This window comes from Panthera uncia, chromosome B1 (genome assembly GCF_023721935.1).
Source record: "Panthera uncia isolate 11264 chromosome B1, Puncia_PCG_1.0, whole genome shotgun sequence".
In the NCBI taxonomy this organism is placed as follows: domain Eukaryota; kingdom Metazoa; phylum Chordata; class Mammalia; order Carnivora; family Felidae; genus Panthera; species Panthera uncia.
In genome coordinates, this window is record NC_064811.1 from 42,814,940 (window position 1) to 42,836,021 (window position 21,082).

At 41.1% G+C, this 21,082-nt stretch overlaps 1 pseudogene; it reads left to right on the forward strand.

Moving 5' to 3' along the window:
* The first annotated feature begins 522 nt into the window (after positions 1-522).
* The window catches only part of LOC125922345 (mitochondrial-processing peptidase subunit beta-like), a 155,435-nt pseudogene continuing 134,875 nt past the window's right edge, over positions 523-21,082 (forward strand).

Sequence of the window (21,082 nt, forward strand, 5' to 3'; positions counted from 1 at the left end):
TTAGATGTCATAGCAGTGGCTAACTCTGGGAAAGAGGAAGTAAGTAATAATGAGAAGGAAAAAAGAGAACTTACAGGGATGCATTTAATGTTCAATTTCTTGACCTGGGTCATAGTTTTGTGGATATATTTACTTGTAATAATTAATTGCTCTGCATATCATTTTCTCTTGTTTGTGCATGTAGGTTGCATTTCAACAAAAAGAGGTTCTATGTTTGCAGTAAAAAAAATCTTTTCATCCATGTGTGTAGCTATTTATTAGGAGCTTACGATATGCTGAACGTGAAGATGAGGTTTCTTTGCTGAACATGGCAGGCATGGTCCCCCATAGTATACCAAGACAGGAATTGGTCATTAAAAATTAGTGCTCTGGGTAGTCAGCGATAATGCCCATAAAAGATGCATATGCAAATTGTCACAGAAGCTCAAAGGAGGGAAGGATCTTTTCCAGCTGGGGGATCAGAGGAGGTGTCATGCAGGACCACCTGGCCATGCGGGGCAGGTACAATCTAGATATGAAGACATGACGGAAGATACTGTAGATGGAGAAAACGGTACCAATAGGATGAGTGGACAGGGAAGTCAAGTGGACAGGTGGACAGAGAAGTCAAATGCTTTAAGACGGACAAAGCACAAGAATGTGGTAGGAAAAGATGGGAAACGCAAGCAGAAAACTGGTTGCAGCCGAGTCCTGGATGTCTCTGACTGTCAGGCTACTGAGATCAGGCTCCATCTGCCAAGGGTAGGGTTTGAACGAAGAACTGCGCTGTAGGGAGACAAGACAGCGACACCATGGCTATCGGATCATAGGTGGGAAAGCCAGCTGCGGGGCAGCCACGTAAGGGACCTCGGCTGTAATCCGGGACCGAGGTGTTAAATGCTTGAATCCATACACCTACAATGTGACAGGCTGGAGGAGCTGATCAAGCAGAAGAGCAAACCAGTCCAGGGGGTTTGAGGTTTGAATCCCAGCTCTGCCCCTTCACTGATGTGGAAACTTGATTCATTTGACTGTTGGGCTATCTGTAAAATGGGGCTAACACAGGATTTTCTAAGGATTATGAATATAAATGAATAGAAGGTATCTAGTAAACTGCTCATAATGGAAACTTGATAAATAGCAGTGGTCATTATCATCATTGTTAGTACCATCCTAACTAACCTTACCTCAAGTTTCCTTGTATTTAGTCTAAATTAGATTCTTTTCACCCAGAAGCTGAATATCAACTTTTGAGAAAGCAGTCTCCTTCGGGGCGCCTGGGTGGCTCAGTCGGTTGGGCGTCTGACTTCGGCTCAGGTCATGATCTCGTGGGTCACGGGTTCGAGCCCCACATCGGGCTCTGTGCTGACAGCTCAGAGCCTGGAGTCTGCTTTGTGGATTCTGCCTCCCTCTCTCTCTGCCCCTGCCCAGCTCATACTCTGTCTCTCTCTCTCTCAAAAATAAATAAAACATTTCAATAAAAATTTTTAAAAAAGAAAGCAGTCTCCTTCAACCAACTGAAAGCTCTTTCAAAATTCTTCTCCCAAATAAATAGTATATAAAAGTAAGAAAAAACAAAATAAACATATCTGTGTGTGTGTGTGTGTGTGTGTGCGCGCACTTAGGCCTCACTCCACATTCCCAGCATTAACCAAAAAATGACACCTCTCTAGAAATCAATAACTGTAATCAGCCCTTGAGCTGGACTAACGACTATCCTTCATCAAGTCCAGATACAGCTTCAAGGTCATGAGTCACACGGGTGACCACTCCTTACTGGTAAAGATGTTTTTTCATGAGGACATGTTTATTTATTTATTTAACATCAGGCACCACTCTGCCTGGCTCAAAATGTGGTTAGCTTCTGTAACAAAATCCATGTAAATAGGTCTCCCATGAGCCATTGCAAAAATCCTCTGTAACTTCATGCATAATGGAAGCTTATGTAAGTGTGTGTTGCCTCAGGCGGGTGCCTTTTCAGAGCTCCTGGGGGTTTCTCTTGTGATTTTGTGTTCTCTCTCCTTCAGATGTTTGGGTTCTCTGAGCTGTCATCCCACAGAGATGATTTCAATCCTGGATTGAAAAGCCAGTCCAAAAAAAAAAAAAAAAAAGGCAGAAAGTGAACATTTATTTTTCCCTTCAGCATTAATTTGTCTGACATGAAATTCACAAAATTGTTGTCAAGAAAATAGACTTAGTTTCACCAAATAATGAAGAGTTGTCAGTACTTTGGAAGGTATCTTGTGAAAATAGAAACTTCACTCTAAAGGGTTAATTTCCACAAAACATATCCCATTTACTGGAATTTATCATTTTACATTTACAATTTGCTATCCATGTGTATGACAATTGAACCAACTCAACTGAGTTTTGGGTTAGCTTAAATTTGGGCTAAAGTTTGGTCTATTACATCTCTTCTGCAAAAGCCATTTATCTGGTAACCTTATCAAACTCGAATACAGAAAATAAATGTCCCCTGCTGCTGCTTACACAGTTCCAGCCAGCTGGGATGTCCGGAGTCCCACATTAGAGAAGATTAGAAGCAGGAGGGTAGCTGGAATTAGACACATTGACAATTAGCAGCTATGATGGCTGACAACCTGACAGAGCGAAATAAGAAGAAATACCTAAAGCACACACATGAAAACGCAAAACCAGCGGTTTGGAGTCGTTAAATGTGGGGGCACATCACCAGCTACTGACCTCCAAACTGTGTTGGCAAATTTTTCTTTTTTTAAAAAAATTTTTTAATGTTTAGTTATTATTGAGAGACAGAGAGACACAGAGCGTGAGCAGGGGAAGGGCAGAGGGAGGGGGGCGGGACACAGGATCCAAAGCAGCTCCAGGCTGCGAGCTGTCAGCGCAGAGCCCGACGCGGGGCTCGAACTCACAGCCGTGAGATCATGACCTGAGCCGAGGTCGGTCGCCTAACCCGTAGAGCCCCTCAGGCGCCCCTGTTGACAAATGTTTCAAGTAGCCATCATACATACATCATAGAGCCATCATACGTTTATTTTTTTTTTTTAATGTTTATTTATTTTTGAGACAGAGAGAGACAGAGCATGAATGGGGGAGGGTCAGAGAGAGGGAGACACAGAATCGGAAGCAGGCTCCAGGCTCCGAGCTGTCAGCACAGAGCCCGACTCGGGGCTCGAGCTCACAGACTGTGAGATCATGACCTGAGCTGAAGTCGGATGCTTAACCGACTGAGCCACCCAGGCGCCCTAGAGCCATCGTACGTTTAAAAATGCTTTCCGTCCCAAAGGGTTTAAATTGATTTCCATTGCTCACAGGGATAATCTTTAGACATTTAAATTTTGTGCTTAGGTGTATGGGACTTCTTCTACAGTGCCAATGGCTAAAAAAGATGTTACCATATATTTATAGAAATGGCAGCATCAGCTCAATTAGTTTAGAAAAATAAAACCTTACTGTAAGGACTCTTAAAGAATCCTCCCTTTTAGGTCAGTTTCCAATGTAGGTCCAAATACTGCATTTCTACAATGACTCCATGGGAGCGTTTCTTGGAAAATTGCTTGCAGAAGATGAATTTTAGATTTTTTTAATGTTTATTTATTTTTGAGAGAGAGAGAGAGAGAGAGAACACAAGCAGGGGAGGGGCAGAGAAACAGGGAGACCCAGAATTCTAAGCAGGCTCCAGGCTCTGAGCTGTCAGCAGAGAGACCAATGCAGGGCTTGAACCCACGAACCAGATCCACGAGATCATGACCTGAGATCGGACGCTTAACTGACTGAGCCACCTAGGTGCCCCCAGAAGATGTATTTTAGAAAAAAAAAAATTGGCCAAAAAGTTTAAAGTCTTATTCACAATGAATATTAGCTATATTAAGGTCTCTGAGTAAAGAAAACAATGTCCTAATTTGGTCAGACCCTTTCTTCCTTAAACTTATTGGACCAATGAATCTTTTTAAACTTAAAAAAGTGTCCCCACTTCATGGTATTCGTCTTCCATCAGTGGCACTTTGGGAAATGCTACCAGTCTCTGGCCATGGCTCCCTGACATCAGTCAGGTATCCAGTACAAAATAGATGATGCACTCAAACGAGTTTAACTGAAGTGAGTTTAATGAAGGGACTATTCTGAGAGATGTGGTCAGAAGAGGAGAACCAACAAGAATCCAGGTGTTAGCTGTGAGGAGAAGCTGTCATCAGCCTTCAACCAGATGGCACAAGGGGCGGGACAGTGCTACTAAAACATGGTGAGGGTGGGAGGGGTAGAAGATGAGTGGCCCCAGTCATTGTGACCAACGGTTGCTTCCTGGTAAATTTTAACAATCTGTTCTTCAGGGAGAAAAAAGAGCCTACTTAAAATATCCGCCGATTTTTAAGGAGCAAATCCTCCCATGATGGCCAATTTCAAGCCACCACTGTGAAGTCAGTGCACATGGAGGTGGGAAGGGATGTAGAGTGGCATACCCTTCTCCAGGATTTCCATCACACAAACACCAGGGATGTAAGTAACCTTAGGGTAAATGCAGAAAACTATCTAGAGAGTGATGGGTTTGTGTATTCATTTTTTAAATATAATTTATTGTAATTTTATATACTTTTTGAAAAAGTTGATTTATTTATTTTGAGAGAGAGAGAGCAAGTAGGGGAGGGGCAGAGAGAGAGAGAGAGAGAGAGAGAGAGAGAGAATCACAAGCAAGCTCCGCACTGTCAGCGCAGAGCCCGATGCAGGCAAAGAGGCAAACACACAGAAGGTGCTAGGAGGAAGTGGACTTCACCAAACACTGAATTTGCCAGCGTCGTGATCTTGCATTTCCTCGCCTCCAGAATTATGAGAAATAAATGTTTGTTGCTTATAAGCCACCCAGTTTATGACAGCTTTCGTTATAGATGGCTTTAGTTTTTTTTTTTACGTGTTTTTGTATTTGTTCATTAACTCATACTCACCATATTGCTTTTATAATCAGAAACAAGCTGATTGAACAAATAAAGATGCTTTACGGGAAATTTGTATTTAGCTACAGTGCATGAAAGCAGAATAATGGAGCCATTTTGGGCCACTTTACACGGACCAACGATTTCTATGCTCCTGACATTGCTTTGGTTCCACTGTCCACAAATCCAAAGAAGGCTATGTAAGGGAGCTGTTAATACTTATAAAAAACATTGTAGAATAGTAAAACAAACATGCAATGAAACCATACGGATTTCTAGAAGTGAGAGCTCCCATATCACAAGTATTAAATTACTGCAGCACCCATTGCCTAGCACATAGTAGGTTTTCAATGAATGTTTGTTGAGTGCACGAACAGGCCTGTGGACCGTGATGACATGATATGACCTGGTGTGAAGGCTTTATGCACACCAGTGTAATTAAAGAAATGTCGACATGAGCACCAAGAAGACAATGCGTCTTGGAAGACAATCTTGGTCTTGGAAGATGAGCAAGCAGGACCTCTGAAAAGGCCCTAGAGAGAAGGTGAAACGTGAGTTGGATCTTTAAGGATTAATGGCAAATCCATGAATCAAATAAGTGAAGACATAGAGTTCCAGGTGGAAGAAACAACATATGAAAAGGCATAAATGTGGGGTAAGTATACCATACTCTGGGACATGCAAGGCATTGGGAAGGGCTGGTAGATAGGATTTACCAATATGCAGGTAGCTGGAGTCCAAGCTGGAGAGGTTTGGGAGGAAAGAAAACCCACCAAATAGCAATGTGAAACACCTGTGTTTACTGCTTGCCTGACAAAGCGGAGACATGACACTCGGGTGTTAAGCTCAGCCACTTACCCAACAGAAAGGACTAGATATAGAGTGAAAAGAAGGAAGTATACAAGATGAGGCATAAATCTGAGTTCTGTTCCGTTTGGCTCCACGGTGGACTGTCAGTTCTCCATGAACCAAGATTCATGTTGTTGATACTGGAAATATGGGTTTTAAATATTCTAGGATGAGTTGGGCGGGGTACAGGAGGCCATGGGTCATTCCACACACACCCTTGCTCAAATCTGCAAGATTTTTTTTTAAATAAAAAAAAAAAGGAGGGGGAGAAGCTCATTAGGGACACTGTGGTATGCTAAGAAATTTCACCTCTTTTTCACCTTGTTTATTCACCAGCCTCCTATTTGGCCTCTCTTGCTCCAGCCCTGCATTCCCACAATCTGTTCTCCAGAGCTTGTAAACCACAGCTTGATTGTGTCCATTCAACAGATATTTCTGAAAGACCTGTCACATGCTGGGCACTCTGATTTCTCTGCATAAAATTTTTCAGTTAGTTCTTGTTACTTGCAAAGTCCAAAGTGCTTACTGGGACACCCAAGTCTGTCTAAAACCTGATGCCACTTCTCCTTTCCAATGTTGTCCTTCATCACTCTCCTGATTAAGTCATCTTCTGAGCCAGTGGTGCTTTGAAGTTTGGTTACCATTTTTAGCCCCACCACTTATATGGTCATGTGCCTTTGGGTATGTTGCTAAGCCCCTCAGAGTTTCAACTTCCCTATCTATCATATACAGTAATAATAATGTCTACCTTCTAGGGTTGACTTGCAGATCAAAACTAATCTTGTTCATAAATTACTTAGCCTTGTGCCTGACACATACAAAAAGCTCATTTTATGATGGCTGTCATATGATGGCTGTCCATTTTAGATGGAGACATGCAAGTGTCTGCCTGTCCCCCAACTTTTCTCCAGTAAAACTGAATAACCTGAGGCCACTTCATAACCAATACTTTTCAAATACTTGTTCAATACTCATTTGGAGGGGAGTTGAACCCTGCTCAGGAGGATATTGGGTGCTCCCCTCCTGAATTCATCTCACTCATCAAGGCAGCTGATCAGACCCACTCTCCTTAGAAGGCAGCTTATCATTTCTAGCATTCAGCTTCTCCCTGGGGACCACTCATTGTCCTTCCACTCCACCCAGTCATCCTAGGTCCCAGCGCTATATGAGTTCCTTGGTAAGGGACAGATACAGAGGAATTTACCATCAGCCTGCAGCCAAGTCAGCACTTGTGTTCTAGCAAGATGAGCGGGGAGAAGGTTCTTTTTATTGCTTTTCCTAGGGCACATATCCAATTACAGCTTTCTTTTTACCATATTTGGAATATAAGAGGACAAAGTCTTCCTAATTTTTCAAGAAATGCCTAAAGCAAGCAAGTATGTATAATAGCGTATTTTCAGACCTTAAATATTCCCCCTTATTGTAGATATGCAGCTCATGCTATAGAAAGTCTAGCTGAACTTTGCCTAAGGACACTAGATAGCAGTAATAGGTCACTAATGGCAGGTTCTGGAGTCTAAAACCCCACCTATGGAATGTTCCTGAGGATCTTTCCATAAAAAGCTGCCCAGGCTGTCTTGCAACCCATGCCTTTATTTCGTTGGGTCTTTTGTCTACTTTTCTTCTTCCCTGTTCTCCATGTTCCATCTGTATTAGTTTCTTGGGGCTGCAGTAACAAACTACCAAAAACTTGCATGGTTTTAAACAGTTCTGGAGCCTAGAAGTCCAAAATCAAGTTGCCAGCAGGATGGGTTCCTTCTGGGGGCCGTGGGGGAGAATCTGTTCCCTGCTGCTTCCTACTTTCTGGTAGTTGCCAGAAATTCTTGGTTTTTCTTGGACTTGTAGACACATCACTCCTATCTCTGCCTCTCTCATCACATGACATTCTCCCTAGTGTCTCTGTGTCCATATTTCCTTCTTCTTATAAGAACACCAGTCATCGCCTTTGGGTCTACTCTAAGTTCATCTTAACTTGATTTCATCTGCAAAGACCCTCTAGGACCACATTCTTCGATAGCGGGAGTTAGGATTTGAACATATCTCTCGGGGAGCGCAATTCAACTCACAACAACCTCCAGTTAGCACGCACCTACCTGAACGACTCAGCTTAGTCAGGTCAAAAACTATGGCCCAAACATACTTTTTAACATAACTGTGTCTCCTGGGTTCCAAAATTCCTTTTTTTTCCCACTCAAACCTCCCTCTTGATGGCCAAGCCAGTTACCTCTTTCCCTGTGTTTTCAGCTTACTAAACTTAAGAACTGTATGGATTTGAGGGTTTTATAGGTTCTGAATTAAGTCCATTTTCAATCTGTATTCAAAATTGAGCCTCAGTAATTCTTATTTTACCTAATGTGATGGGGATACATTTTCAATACCAATTATAAAGACAGCATTTTTTGAAAAATAGAAGAAACAAAAACATTTTCTATTATAAGTACCATATCAGTATACCTTTATTTCTCAGCATACATATCTTTAATTTTTATATATATCTGGTCCAAGACTAAATGTCAACTGTTATGATAGTAGAGAGCAAATAATATATTAATGAATTATATTTCTGTCTATCCTTTCAAAGTACTTTATTTAGTAAATAAAATTATACTTGTCTTTCCAGAAGTGAATTATTATGTCTCCTGTAATTGTATAACAGATACCTGGGATTATAATATACTTATACACATTAAGACAGAAAGGCTTTAAGCACTAACATTCTGAGGTTTTAATTAAATTATTAGCTTTGAAGATACACACACACACACACACACATACACACACACACATATATATATTTGAATATTATATATATATAATACACACATGTATATGTGTATACATACACATATATATGGGGAGGGATGGGCAGTTATTGTCAAATGGATAGAGTTTCAGTTTGGGATGATGAAAAGTTCTGGAGATGGACACTAGTGATAGTTGTCCAACAACTTGAATGTATTTAGTGACACTGAAACGTACACTTAAAATGGCTAAATAATAAATTTTGTTAAAGAAAAAAAAAGGGCTTAGCGTAATGGTACCCTCAGAGAAAATGTTCCTGATCCAATATTCCTGGGTAGAATCGGCCACTCCCTTTTTGTGTTCCCTCTGATTCTCTGTTCAGTTTTCTGCCACCTATATCCTACAGCTGTCTGTCCCTGTCAAGATATTCAGGCATCAGTATTAAGAGCTTCTCTCTTCCTTTCTCCCCCTATTTGTCCCACTCCAAAAGATACGTATATTTGTGTTGTGAGCTATTTCGTGCCGGTCAAAGTAATGAGCAGAGCTGCAAAACTCATAGATTCTAAACCAGGTGGCTAACTTGATTTAATGGGAAATGGAGTGAACCACTCTCAGAGGAAGACAATATATCCAGAAGTCAAAAGAAAGATGGGAGGTCTAAGCCCCTTGAGACCCAACACACATGGTGTATATCTTTTTGATTCGCCAGTGAATAATACAATCCCTGAATCTTGGTACGTAATTACTGAATAATGATTAATTTTGCAGTCTTTGGGAGCCGCTGAATGATTTTCTGGGTCTGAAAGTGGAGACACAAAATTTGTGCTTTAGAAAGATCACTGTTGCAGAGGTCTGGAGATACATCCTAAGGATCTAGAACTCAGATTCCTTACATCTTTCACAAATGGTGACATCTTAGAAAAACCAGTGAAATCTGAGTAAACAGTGAAGCTTAGTTAACGGTATTGTATTAATGCTGGTTCTTTAGTTGTGACAAATGAATCAGAAGAGTGTAGGATGTTAACAATAAAGGAGCTGGGGAAGGGGTACAGAGAACCCTGTGTCCCATCTTTGCGTCTGTAAATCTAAAAGTACTGTAATATTTTAAAGTTTATTTTTAAAAAGTTTGGGGGGAACCAATTTTATTTTACTCTGTATAAATAAAATCTCACTTTTCTTTCCTCATTAAATGTTCTAAACATACTTGACACTTTCTTTATTATTCGAGGAGCTTATCTCCAACTCAGGGTCATCATTCTGAATATCAGGGCCATAGACAGGGTCATTTAACTATGATGTGGAGCAGAAGCCTCAAAATTCTTGAATTTGAGAAACCAGTCAAATTTCAGGTAAAATCGAGGCATCTCTCAGAGTATTGTGTATTATTCATTTTGTCAAAGGAGAACAATACATTCTTAGAAAAACTGCCAACCTATTACTGCCAGCATATTATAAAAGTATCTTTTAACATCCCCAAATAAAAATAAGAGGAAAGAGAGCCCGTTTACTTTTTTTGGAAAGCCCTTTTACTTTAAGGTTTCCTACATCTTGCCACGTGCGACAATACGGATGAAACTTGAGGACATTGTGCTACGTGAAAATAAGCCAGTCACAAAAGATCACATACTACATGATTCCGCTTATCTGAGATATCTAGATAGTCATACTCCTAGAAACAGGAAGTAGAATGGTGGTTGCCGGGGTCTGGGGGAACAGGGAGTCGGGAGTTGTTGTTCCGTGAGTATGTCAGTTAGGCAAGGAGAGTAAGTTCTAGATCTCTGCTGTACAACAGGAGACCCGTAGTCAACAATATTGTACTGCACACTTAAAAATGTATTTAGAAGGTACACCTCAGGTTAAACGTTCTTACTACAATAAGAGAGAAAGAGAAAAAAAAAAAAGCCCTTTCAGTGGAATATTTCCCTTTATAAAAAAAAGTCTACATGGTTCTTATTTTTGGTTTGCTGCAGACTGGCCAAAACTGTTTCCTAGGTGTAGACCAGCATTTGGGAACCAGGGGAGTAAAGAAAGCGGCTGAACTCTTCTGGCCCCAGGAAGTCACTGGAAGGGCTGTTTTGTTCTGTTTTGTTTTCAATAAATTGCTGCTATGAATTGTTTCCTTATGGCTTAGCTCTTTGTCCTCTTTTCTTTTTTAAGAGAATTTTTGGAGCCAATAGGTGTATATTTTCTACTTGGAACATTAAAATCAGAGTTCACTGCTGGCAGAGTTTTCCATATGCCAGTTGTAAGACCTCAGTCTCGCTGTTTTATCGCTCTTTAAAAAAAAAAAAAAAAAGTTGGGGCGCCTGGGTGGCTCAGTCGGTTAAGCGTCCGACTTCAGCCCGGGTCACGATCTCGCGGTCCGTGAGTTCGAGCCCCGCATCGGGCTCTGGGCTGATGGCTCAGAGCCTGAAGCCTGCTTCCGATTCTGTGTCTCCCTCTCTCTCTGCCTCTCCCCCGTTCATGCTGTGTCTCTCTCTGTCTCAAAAATAAATAAATGTTAAAAAAAAAAATTAAAAAAAAAATGTTCATTTATTTCTGAAGGGGGAGGGAGGGGCAGAGAGAGAGGGGCATAGAAGGTCCGAAGTGGTCTCTGTGCTGACAGCAGAGAGCACGACGTGGGGCTCGAACCCGCAAACCGTGAGATTATGACCTGAGCCAAAATCGGACACTTAACTGACTGAGCCACCCAGGCGCCCCAGTTGCTTAATCTCTTTACTGTCCGTTTTTCTCCCAGGGCAAAGTGGGGATCGTATGCTGTGGGAGGTAACCTCCAAGGACCCTCGATCATTTGCTCTGGTCTTCATGCCCTTGTATGATCCATCCCCCTGGAATATGGGCTGGAGCCGGTGTTTATTTTTAACAAACAGACTAGAGTGAAATCCTCAAAGCTTCTGAGCTTTGTTACAAAGCTTATGTTACAAAGATACTATGACTTCCAACTTGAGAGCTCTTCCTACTTTCTTGCTCAATCACCTTGAGGGGAGTTAGCTGCCATGTTATGAGCTGATTTGTGAGGAGGCCCTCTTGGCCATAAACGGAGGGAGACGTCTCCTGGGTTGGGAACTAAAGCCTGCAAATAGCCATGTGCGTGAGCTTGGAATCAGATCTTCCCCTTCCTTCAGATGAGACTCCAGCCCAGACCGGCAGCAGAACTGGAGCCTCTTGAAAGTTTCTTGACCCAGAGGCCCCCAGCTCAGCCATACCTGGGGTCCTGACTCACAGGAATTGTGAAATCCTGAATATTGCTAATTTAAGCTGCTAAATTTTGGTGTAATCTGTATATAGCAATAGATACTAATACAAATGCCTACTTTGCAAAATTGTTGTGAAGAATAATTGGGGAAATGTGCTTAATTAGATTATACATGCTAATGAGCTAAAACCCATAAAGCCGGAAGCACAATCCTTAGCTCATAAAAGCCAGTCTATAAATGTTAGCTCCCTCCTCCATTCTCCCCGAACATGTGAACAATCATACCTGCTCTATTGTGAAAATGTTTTGAAAGCTATAATGTACTATGGAATTATAATGCATGTAATATTGTAAGCTACTATTGTAATAAGAAAGAAAACATTGTTACTTTAAAAGCTGTTTGCAGTTTACCTTGGCCCAGAAGGAAGGCAAAATTCTTCTTAAGAAGAAACTAGCTCTTTTGTTGAGGAGGGAAAAAACCGAAATCAGCAGGTATGATTATGGAAAAGAAAGGAATCCAGTGGGAGCTGGAATTCAAAACAGGAGGGAACGCAGAGCCTGTGAAACCCCTTGGGAAGCCTTGGTAATCTTGGAGAAGGTGAATTTTTGCTACATATGGGGCCACGTACTATTTAATGTGTATATTCAAAGAAAGCATGTCCCTAGAAAGGTCGTGGGCCTGGAGGCACATGGTCAGGAAATATATAGATCACACAATATGTACAGGACTGAAATTTGGACCCAGAATACAGCTTTGAATTGAGTTTGAGGGCAGAACCTATAATGAAGGTATAAATGATTGTATAAACACTCAACAAACATGCTCTTTCCCAAAGCATGAAGGACAATTAAGTTGATTATAGAATATTTTTACTATCCCTCTTTTTATTTATTCTTATTTATTTTTTATTAATCTTATCAATCATTAATTAAACAATCTTATTAATCTCATCAATTTAAGGGACACAGAGGAGGTGTGTTAAAGTCAATAATAAGCTAAAATTTCCTAAACTTGTATTGTTTTAATGAACCTTTGTGATTCCTTCAGTGTTTTCCTTCCCCCGCCTTTTCTTCTTTTAGTATGATTTTTTAAAAACCCCCAAAGCAGAAAACTAAGAATCCAGAGAAGTTCAGAGAATAAGACACTCACATACCCAGCTTCACTGTTTTGACTACAGATATGGCCATGACTCTCCTTTATTGAAATCTTTCACAAGCCACAGGACAGAGTCTAAGTTGCTTGGGGCAGCGTTCAAGGTCTTTCATGATCTGCCTTCTGATCATCTCTTCCCTCTCTCTTCCCACCCAACCCTTACCTCTCCTGCAACATACTCCATAATGCCAAACTGCCTGAGTTCTAGAACTTACCCTCTTATTTCAGACTTCTCTGCTTATATAATCCACCACCTACATCATCCTGAAGAACCCCACTCGAAGGTCACCTCCACCAGGAAGCATCCTTCCTCCCCCATTAGTCCTTCCTCTCAACCCCTTCCGTCCTGGGCATCTGTTTCCATAACTGCATTTATGGTTAAGTGTGTGGGCCATCACTCACTAGTTGTGTGAACTTGGCCGAGCTATTTAACTCTTCTGTCTCCCAGATTCCTCATTCGGAAAATAAGTGCAATAATCACAACTATAACTTAAGTTTATTGTAAGGATTAAATAGGTAATACTTATAAGGCATTTAGAACAGTGCCTGACACATAGTAAATGCTTAATAAATGTTATTTTCATTATAATTATTAATTTGCTTACCTTTCTGTTTCCTTATTTGATTCTAAGGGCCTTCGAATTAAAGACAGCATAATGCCTAGCACATCATAGAACCTGAATATACATTTCACGCTAATGAAAATTGTGTGTGTGTGTATACATTTTCTACCCCAGAAACTCCTGTAGCTATGGATTCCTCAGTGAATTGTTTAATAATTCCCAGACGTTGCAAATATGAACTAAATTGATTTTTGATATTCCGTGAACATCTATTGATAAGAATAATAAAATCCTATTTTTGTTTAAAAGCAAGCTCCAAAACACAATGCTCACAGCCCATGGTACTCTGTATTTTCAGTCATGGAAACAAAACACCAAATTTAATTTGCATTTGCATCAAGACATTTTAAAAAAGGATTTTCATTAAGAGCAGAATATGGCATTTGGTGAGGATAATTAAATGCATCTGAAACCCAGGAGATAAAAAGAGATGAAGAATTTTGTAATAAAAACAGCCTAGCTGGATCCCCTCCCCCTCCTTCTAAGTTCAAAAATGACTGTCCTTGGAAGACAGAGTGGGCTCTTCATTTAGAGCATCACTGAAGGCTTAGTGTGGGCTTTGTCCTTGGGAGTCTCCACCTCCTCTTGATGCATGAGGTAGACATTGTCATGGAATTGGTCTTGACCCTTGAGAATAAAGACAGGCTTAGGAATATATTCTTTCCAGCCCCAATTTTTCCTCCCCTCCTCCTCGCTTCTTTGTTAGAGAAAGACTATAGGTTTGCTTCCTTTTCTTCTTCCTTCCTGCCTCCTTTCTCCTTCCCTCCCTCCCTTCCTCCAATATGCCTCCCTTCCTCCTTCTTTCTCTTTCTCTTGTTCTTCATTTCTCTCTCCCACACTCCTTTTTTCCAGACTGTATTTCTGAAAGAAAATGTTCCTATAATATCATTGAACCAGCTAATGGGATGACAGCAATGATTAGCAGGAGGTACAAAGCCCACCAACATCCCTAGGACAGAATGCCAGCCTCTTTCCCCGTCTCTGGTGGATTTCCTCCTCAGTTAGCACCTGCCCCCTCCCACCCCATGTCATCACTGTCTCTTCACTGGATCCTTCTCCCCTGTTGCCAAACAGACTCATAGCTCCCCAATAATAAAAACATATATATAGTACTCGCCTCTTCAGCCTCTTTGAACTACCATAGCATTCTTCTTTCAGAGCCAAATTTCTTGAATATCTCACATACTATTTCTGTCTTCCTCACTACCTGTTTAGTCCACAACTCCTGACAATTCACTGCTCTATAAAACAGTGAGAATCCGGGGGAGAATTCAAAATCTCTTTGGAAATCTGGTGAAAGGTATAGACCACTTCATCAAAACAAAAAAACCAGTTAATTTTGTTACAACAAGGATTTCCACATAACTTTAGGAATTCATAAACTTCCTGAAGCTTATGCAGGGAGCTTTTAAGGACCAAAAGATTACAACCCTTTGCTCTAACGGGTCACATCTTCATTTTCATTTTTGAAAGGTCTAGGGGAAGAGGAAGCACTTTGGGTTCAAACTAAGAACTTGGATGCAAAGCCTTCCACTTACTAATTGAATGACCGTAGCCAGGTTGCATAGTGTCTCTGCCCATCGATTTCCTCACCTGGAAAATGAAGATGGTGATACCCACCTCAGAATTTATTGTGGGCATTCCATGTAACAACATGTGGGAAACTAAGATCGGTCTTCACATCTGTGAGGCACTCAGTAGATGGAACTTTTTATTCCTCTCTCCACAGCCTTCTTCTTCTAGCTTCCAAGCATTCTGACTCTCCCTTCTTTGTTTAATTCATTGGCTCTGTTTTATCCAGCTGTCCTATCAGATTAGATACTTCCCAAGAATCAACCGTGACTGGCCTTGTACCCCCACCCTTCCTCAGAAAATGTGTCCATTCTTACCCCTTACCTGACCAAACCTCTGCTCCCTGCCTTCCTATCTCCAGCCCTAACTGCAATGGCATAGTTCTGCCATCACCTAAAATCTATGTCAAAAACCAAACTTACCTCTTCCCTCCAAAATGGGTTCTTCTCTTTGGCTTTCCAATATTCCTCCATCATTATCCCAGCCACCCAGACCTCCGGGACACTTGGCATGATCTCTGCCTCCTCCTTCTGCCTCACTTCAGGTACAACCAGGCACTAAAGTCCCTTTAGTAACTATCATAGCCATGTCTTTCTTTTTCTTTCTGCTGCCACAGTCACCTCACACTAGAGTTCTGCCACCAGCTTCCCTGGTCGTTCCTTCTTCCAATCCACACTAAGTAACACTTACCGTTCTACCTCACCCCTGTTTTGTACCAGCCCCCCACTGCCTATTGCTCTGAACTCAACACCATTTGGGTCAGGGAGTAAAAGGACTAGTGAAACCAACCACAAACTTGATTAACATGTTCATGTTGAGTACTGTTTAGACATAGATAAGTTTATTCTGTGGAGGAAAAAAAAGAACAGGCTTTTTCCTACAATAAAACCAATAAAAGAGGACAATAAAAAATAAATCTACTTAACAACTACTAATGCTGCCAGGACAATGAAAACGAAAATGACGATTCTTTGAAAAATTTGAATCACAGAAATGTATCATGGTTGGCAGACTTTCAGAAGACTGTCAGGTGGCATTGGCATTATTCACCAAGGAAGGACTATACTGGTACAAAACTCATAGACCAGTACCGCTCTCCAGATTAGAGCACGTGTTGTAAGACATTGGCGGTAAATCTGATACAGGGTTATTGGCCGACGGTACTGCCCTACACAAAGGGAGCCTTTAAAAAAAAATGCTTGGGGCGCCTGGGTGGCTCGGTCGGTTAAGTGTCCGACTTCGGCTCGGGTCATGATCTCGCGGTCTGTGAGTTCGAGCCCTGCGTCGGGCTCTGTGCTGACAGCTCGGAGCCTGGAGCCTGTTTCGGATTCTCTGTCTCCCTCTCTCTCTGCCCCTCCCCTGTTCACGCTCTGTCTCTCTCTGTCTCAAAAATAAATAAACGTTAAAAAAAAAATTAAAAAAAAAAATGCTTATTTATTTAGTTTGAGAGAGAGAGAGAAAGAATCCCAAGCAGGCTGTGCACTGTCAGCACAGAGCCCGACCTGGGGCTTGATCTCACAAACCATGAGATCATGACCTGAGCTGTAATTAAGAATCAGACTCCTAACTGACTGAGCCACCCAGGCATCCCACAAAGGGAATCTTGAGTAGAAATCTATGTGCATCCAAAGAGGCACCAAAGAAAACAGGGAAGTGGAGGGTTAGAATCAATATGTGAACCTAAGCATATGTTCATGCATTTCTTAATCTGGAGAGTGCAATCATATTGTTTTACTTGCAGACCTGACTCAGGTCCTACAACCTCCATGTGTTCTTTGCTGACCACTCCAAACCCCTCTGAATGCATAGCACCTATTATCTAACCCAGAGATTTCCAAATTTTCTCTGTTCACAACATCTTAAGTATCTCTCAATTTTTTTTTCATTAGGTCCCTTGGCCGGAAGAAATACCTAATACTCTTCATCATTTAGTAGTTCTAGCCAAACAACTTAATAAATCGTGTCCTAGCAATTTAGCAGCTGTTTGAATAAAATAGTGCCAGTAAATTAAAAGAAAACTGCTATTTACAGTTTTATTTTCATGTAATTGTAATTACTTCCTAATGGATGTATGTGGCTCTTGGGCACTGCACAACTTCTCAAACTTAGAAATCAGATTGGACCCCACCACCCTCCTTGCCTGTTCCACATGTTTTGTGTTTTTTTTGTACCGTGCTTAGATATTTATCACACTAACTGCCAAGAATCCAGATTTGCAAAGATATAAGATTAAAACAATGTAGCTGACCTAATGTCAAAACTATGAACTGCTAGCAGCTCACACGGCAGATGATGAACATTATCATTTTTTTTTAATATAAAAATAACCCGTAGTGCCCCTGTGAATTCGCTGTGAATTCCCCAAACTCATCGTACAGTCTTGGGATCTCAGATCTAATCCCTGATTGACACCAGCAAGAAGCTCATTCCCACCCCTCCCCAGATGTATTGAATCAGAATGTGCGTTTAAAAAAAAAAAACAATGTGCATTTCAATAACATGCCTAAGAGATGTGTATGCATGTAACAGTTTGAGAAGCACGGTTATAACCCATCATTTGTCATTGGATCTTATCCTCTGGTTGTGGGATGTCTTATATTATTACAGCGTTTTTAGTTCGTGCACTGCTATTTAATCTTTTCCGCACAACCTTTCAAAGCGGACAGTCAGTTCGATGGAGGATGGAGATGTCGTTATGTTTTGTGATTCCCCCGGTGTCCAGCACAGTACCTTGCATTGAGGAAGGGGCTCAAATATCTGCTGAATGAATGTATTCAATCTCTAGGTCTCCCAGACATTCTAGGCAGAATCACTTGTGCAAGAAAATCGTTGACAAAGCCAGATCCCAAAGATACCAACAACATTCTTAGTAGGTTTAAAATGAACATGGCATTTTTAGGATCTTTTAGGGCTTGAAATCTTAGTTCTTCAAAAATGGACACATCCCCTTAGTTGGGCCATGGTAAGAAGAGAATTCTATCTTACTATTTAGCCTGATAAAGAATATAATTATGTTGTAGGTATAAGTAGCCCACACTACAGTGACATGACTGTAATAAAAATGAAGACTGAGTAGAAGTAGTCAAAAGTTAGGTAGCCTGCATTTCTTAAAAATATAATGCACCAAATATTCCAAAACAATACTGCCATGTATTAACTGCACTCATGAATCATTTGAACGCCAAGATCTGCATGTGTGCAAAACGTCGTGGAAATTGGATTTAATTCCCTTTGAAACAGCTGCCCCCACTACAGCCGAATTGAATGTACCCAATTCTTGGGAACGTTTGAAAGGGAAAGAAAGCAGAAAGGAGTCTTTGCCTTGTCAGAGGGTTCAGGTTTGTCTCAATACCACCAGCTGCTCTCAACTTTTATTTACCTTTAAAGATATTTCTCCCATTGGACATTCCATTGACTCGTTGAGATGAAGCATCATGCTAGCAGATGCAAGGTCAGTCTGTGATCTCTTTGCAGCTAATTCAAATTGGTCTCACAACCACAAACCACTTTCCTCGCCCCACTCAACCATCTCCTACATGTAGGAGGGGAGAGAGGCGAACTCAGATGGGAGCATAGAATAATGGAAACTTCTAGAGACCAATAGATCAAAAAGTCATAAAGGTCCACTCCTGAGCAAGCACTCTTTGCTCAAACTCTGTGACATGTCCCAACTCCGTCCCATAACCTCCACTGCACCATCATCTCTCAGCTGGATTCCTGCAGCTGGCTCATACTTAGTGTTTTCACTTCATTCTTACCCATTAGCACAGCCCATCTCCACCCAGCACCTTGAATCATCTCTAAAATCAAACCAAGACAAAAACAGACCACATACTCTCTTGCCTAAAACCATCCAGTGGGTCAAAATGGCTCCTGACTACTAGGATAAAATCCAACCCCCTTCTATAGCCAACCATACCTTATAGGATCTGGCCACAGCCCACTATGCAGACCTCATTTCAAATCACTTTCCTCTCCATTTACTATGCTTAAGCCACATTGATGCCTCATCCCTAGAATAGTCATTATTTGGGACCTTGTTCTGCTAGCTACTCTTGTTGCCTAAAATGCTCTTACCTTATATCTTTGTATGGATAACTCTTATCATTCAGGCCTCAGAAAAGAAGAAACCTTATCAGGAGCCCCTGGGTGGCTCAGCTGGTTAAGGGGCTAACTCGGTTTTAGCTGAGGTCATAATCTCACGGTTCATGAGACAACCCCGCATAGGATTCTGACAATGCGAAGCCTGCTTGGGATTCTCTCTCTCTGTCTCTCTCTCTCCCCACCTCTCTCTCCACCTTTCCCCCGTCAAAATAAACAAACTTAAAAAAATTAAAAAAAAAAAACAATCAGAGAAGTTTTCCCGATACCCATCCTGTATAAATAATTAATCCCAAGAATACACATCTCTCTATATACCATTAACCTATTTCATTTTCTTAAACACTTACTCCATCTGAATGTATCCTATTTGTTTGTCAATTAATAGGTCTGTTTTACAAATTGTGTTCTGTAATAGTAATGAGTGATCAAATAGGATCAGGGATCTTATATGTTTTGTTCACTCCCACATCTCTTGAGAAGAATCTGACATAATAGACACATGTTTGTAAAGGCTTTAGAAACTATCTAGTTCCCTTCCCTTGTTTTCCTATTAATAATTGAGATCCAGAAAGTCATTGACTTGTGCTGCATCATACCGTCAGTTAATACGAAGCCAAAACTAGGACTCAGTCTTAGAGTTTCTGTTCCACTGCTATTTCTGCTACACCTTCCAGCTGTTTATTCAGAGGTAACGCAATCTCATCTGAGTGGTTTAAAAAAAAATTGTTCAACAGAAGTTCAGGTGACTCTGATTCATATCTTTGGGTATGAAAAATGCTCTGTGAAGTTCATCATCCCAACCCTTCTGTGCAAAAACCTCTTTACTTTACCAAACTTCCTTGGGGTATTAACATACAAGTTAGTTTAGAGTTCAAGGTGGAAGGTTTTCTGGTGGTGTTTTGTGTGTGTTTTTTTTTTAGTTTCCTCTTCCATTATTAAAATAAATCTGTTGACGAAATTAACATATCAGATGGAACAACAAAACTAGAAATAACTTAGATCTCTGAAGATAATTTATTCATTAGATTAGAACTTTTAAATACAGGCAAAAGAGAAAATAACTATTATTAAAATGTTCCAACCAAATTGCTGCTTATCTTACACTATGCTAATTAGTAACAGCACCCAAAATTCACTCTTCCACAATTTTCTCTTCTTCCATCAGAGAAAATTGGGGATTGGAGAAAAGCTGTGGGAGGGGGTGAAAGGCAGGGGGTGGGGTGCTACTAGCTATTAGAAAGGCTGAATAATAGCCATTAAGGTTTGAGTTCAAATTCCATCCTTAGGATTTGTGCCCAGATTCTTAATACTTCTCTTCTCTTCCTACCACACCGATAACAACTCTTTCATGTGTACATGTTAGGTTTCTCCCCTTCAATCTCCTTTCTGCACAGCAGGCAGAATTATCCCAGTAAAGCTCAAGTTGTATTAGGTCATGTTTCCATTTAAAACCCTTCAAAGTCTGGGGCGCCTGGGTGGCTCAGTCAGCTGAGCATCGGACTTCGGCTCAGGTCATGATCTCACAGCTCAGTGGGTTCGAGCCCCGCGTCGGGCTCTGTGCTGACAGCTGGGAGCCTGGAGCCTGCTTCAGATTCTGTGTCTCCCTCTCTCTCTGCCCCTTCCCCGCTCGTGCCATGTCTCTCTCTGTCTCTCAAAAATAAATAAATAAATAAATAAGATAAAATAAAACCCTTCAAAGTCTTCCCATTGCCCTTAGGACAGAAATGCAAACTCCCCAACAAGTGAACCACTGGCCACTGGTCCTGGTCCCATTACAGTCATACACTTTCTTGCTTTTCAAGTTTATCTTTCCCCTGTATTCTCTACCTCAGCCACACTGGATTATAGTCAGTGTTTCCCCTGAGAGCCTTTATAGATGCTGACCCCTTTTCTGGCAGGCATACTTTTCTTTTAAATTTTAGAAGTATTGCATAATATTATATGCTAGGAACTGAATTGT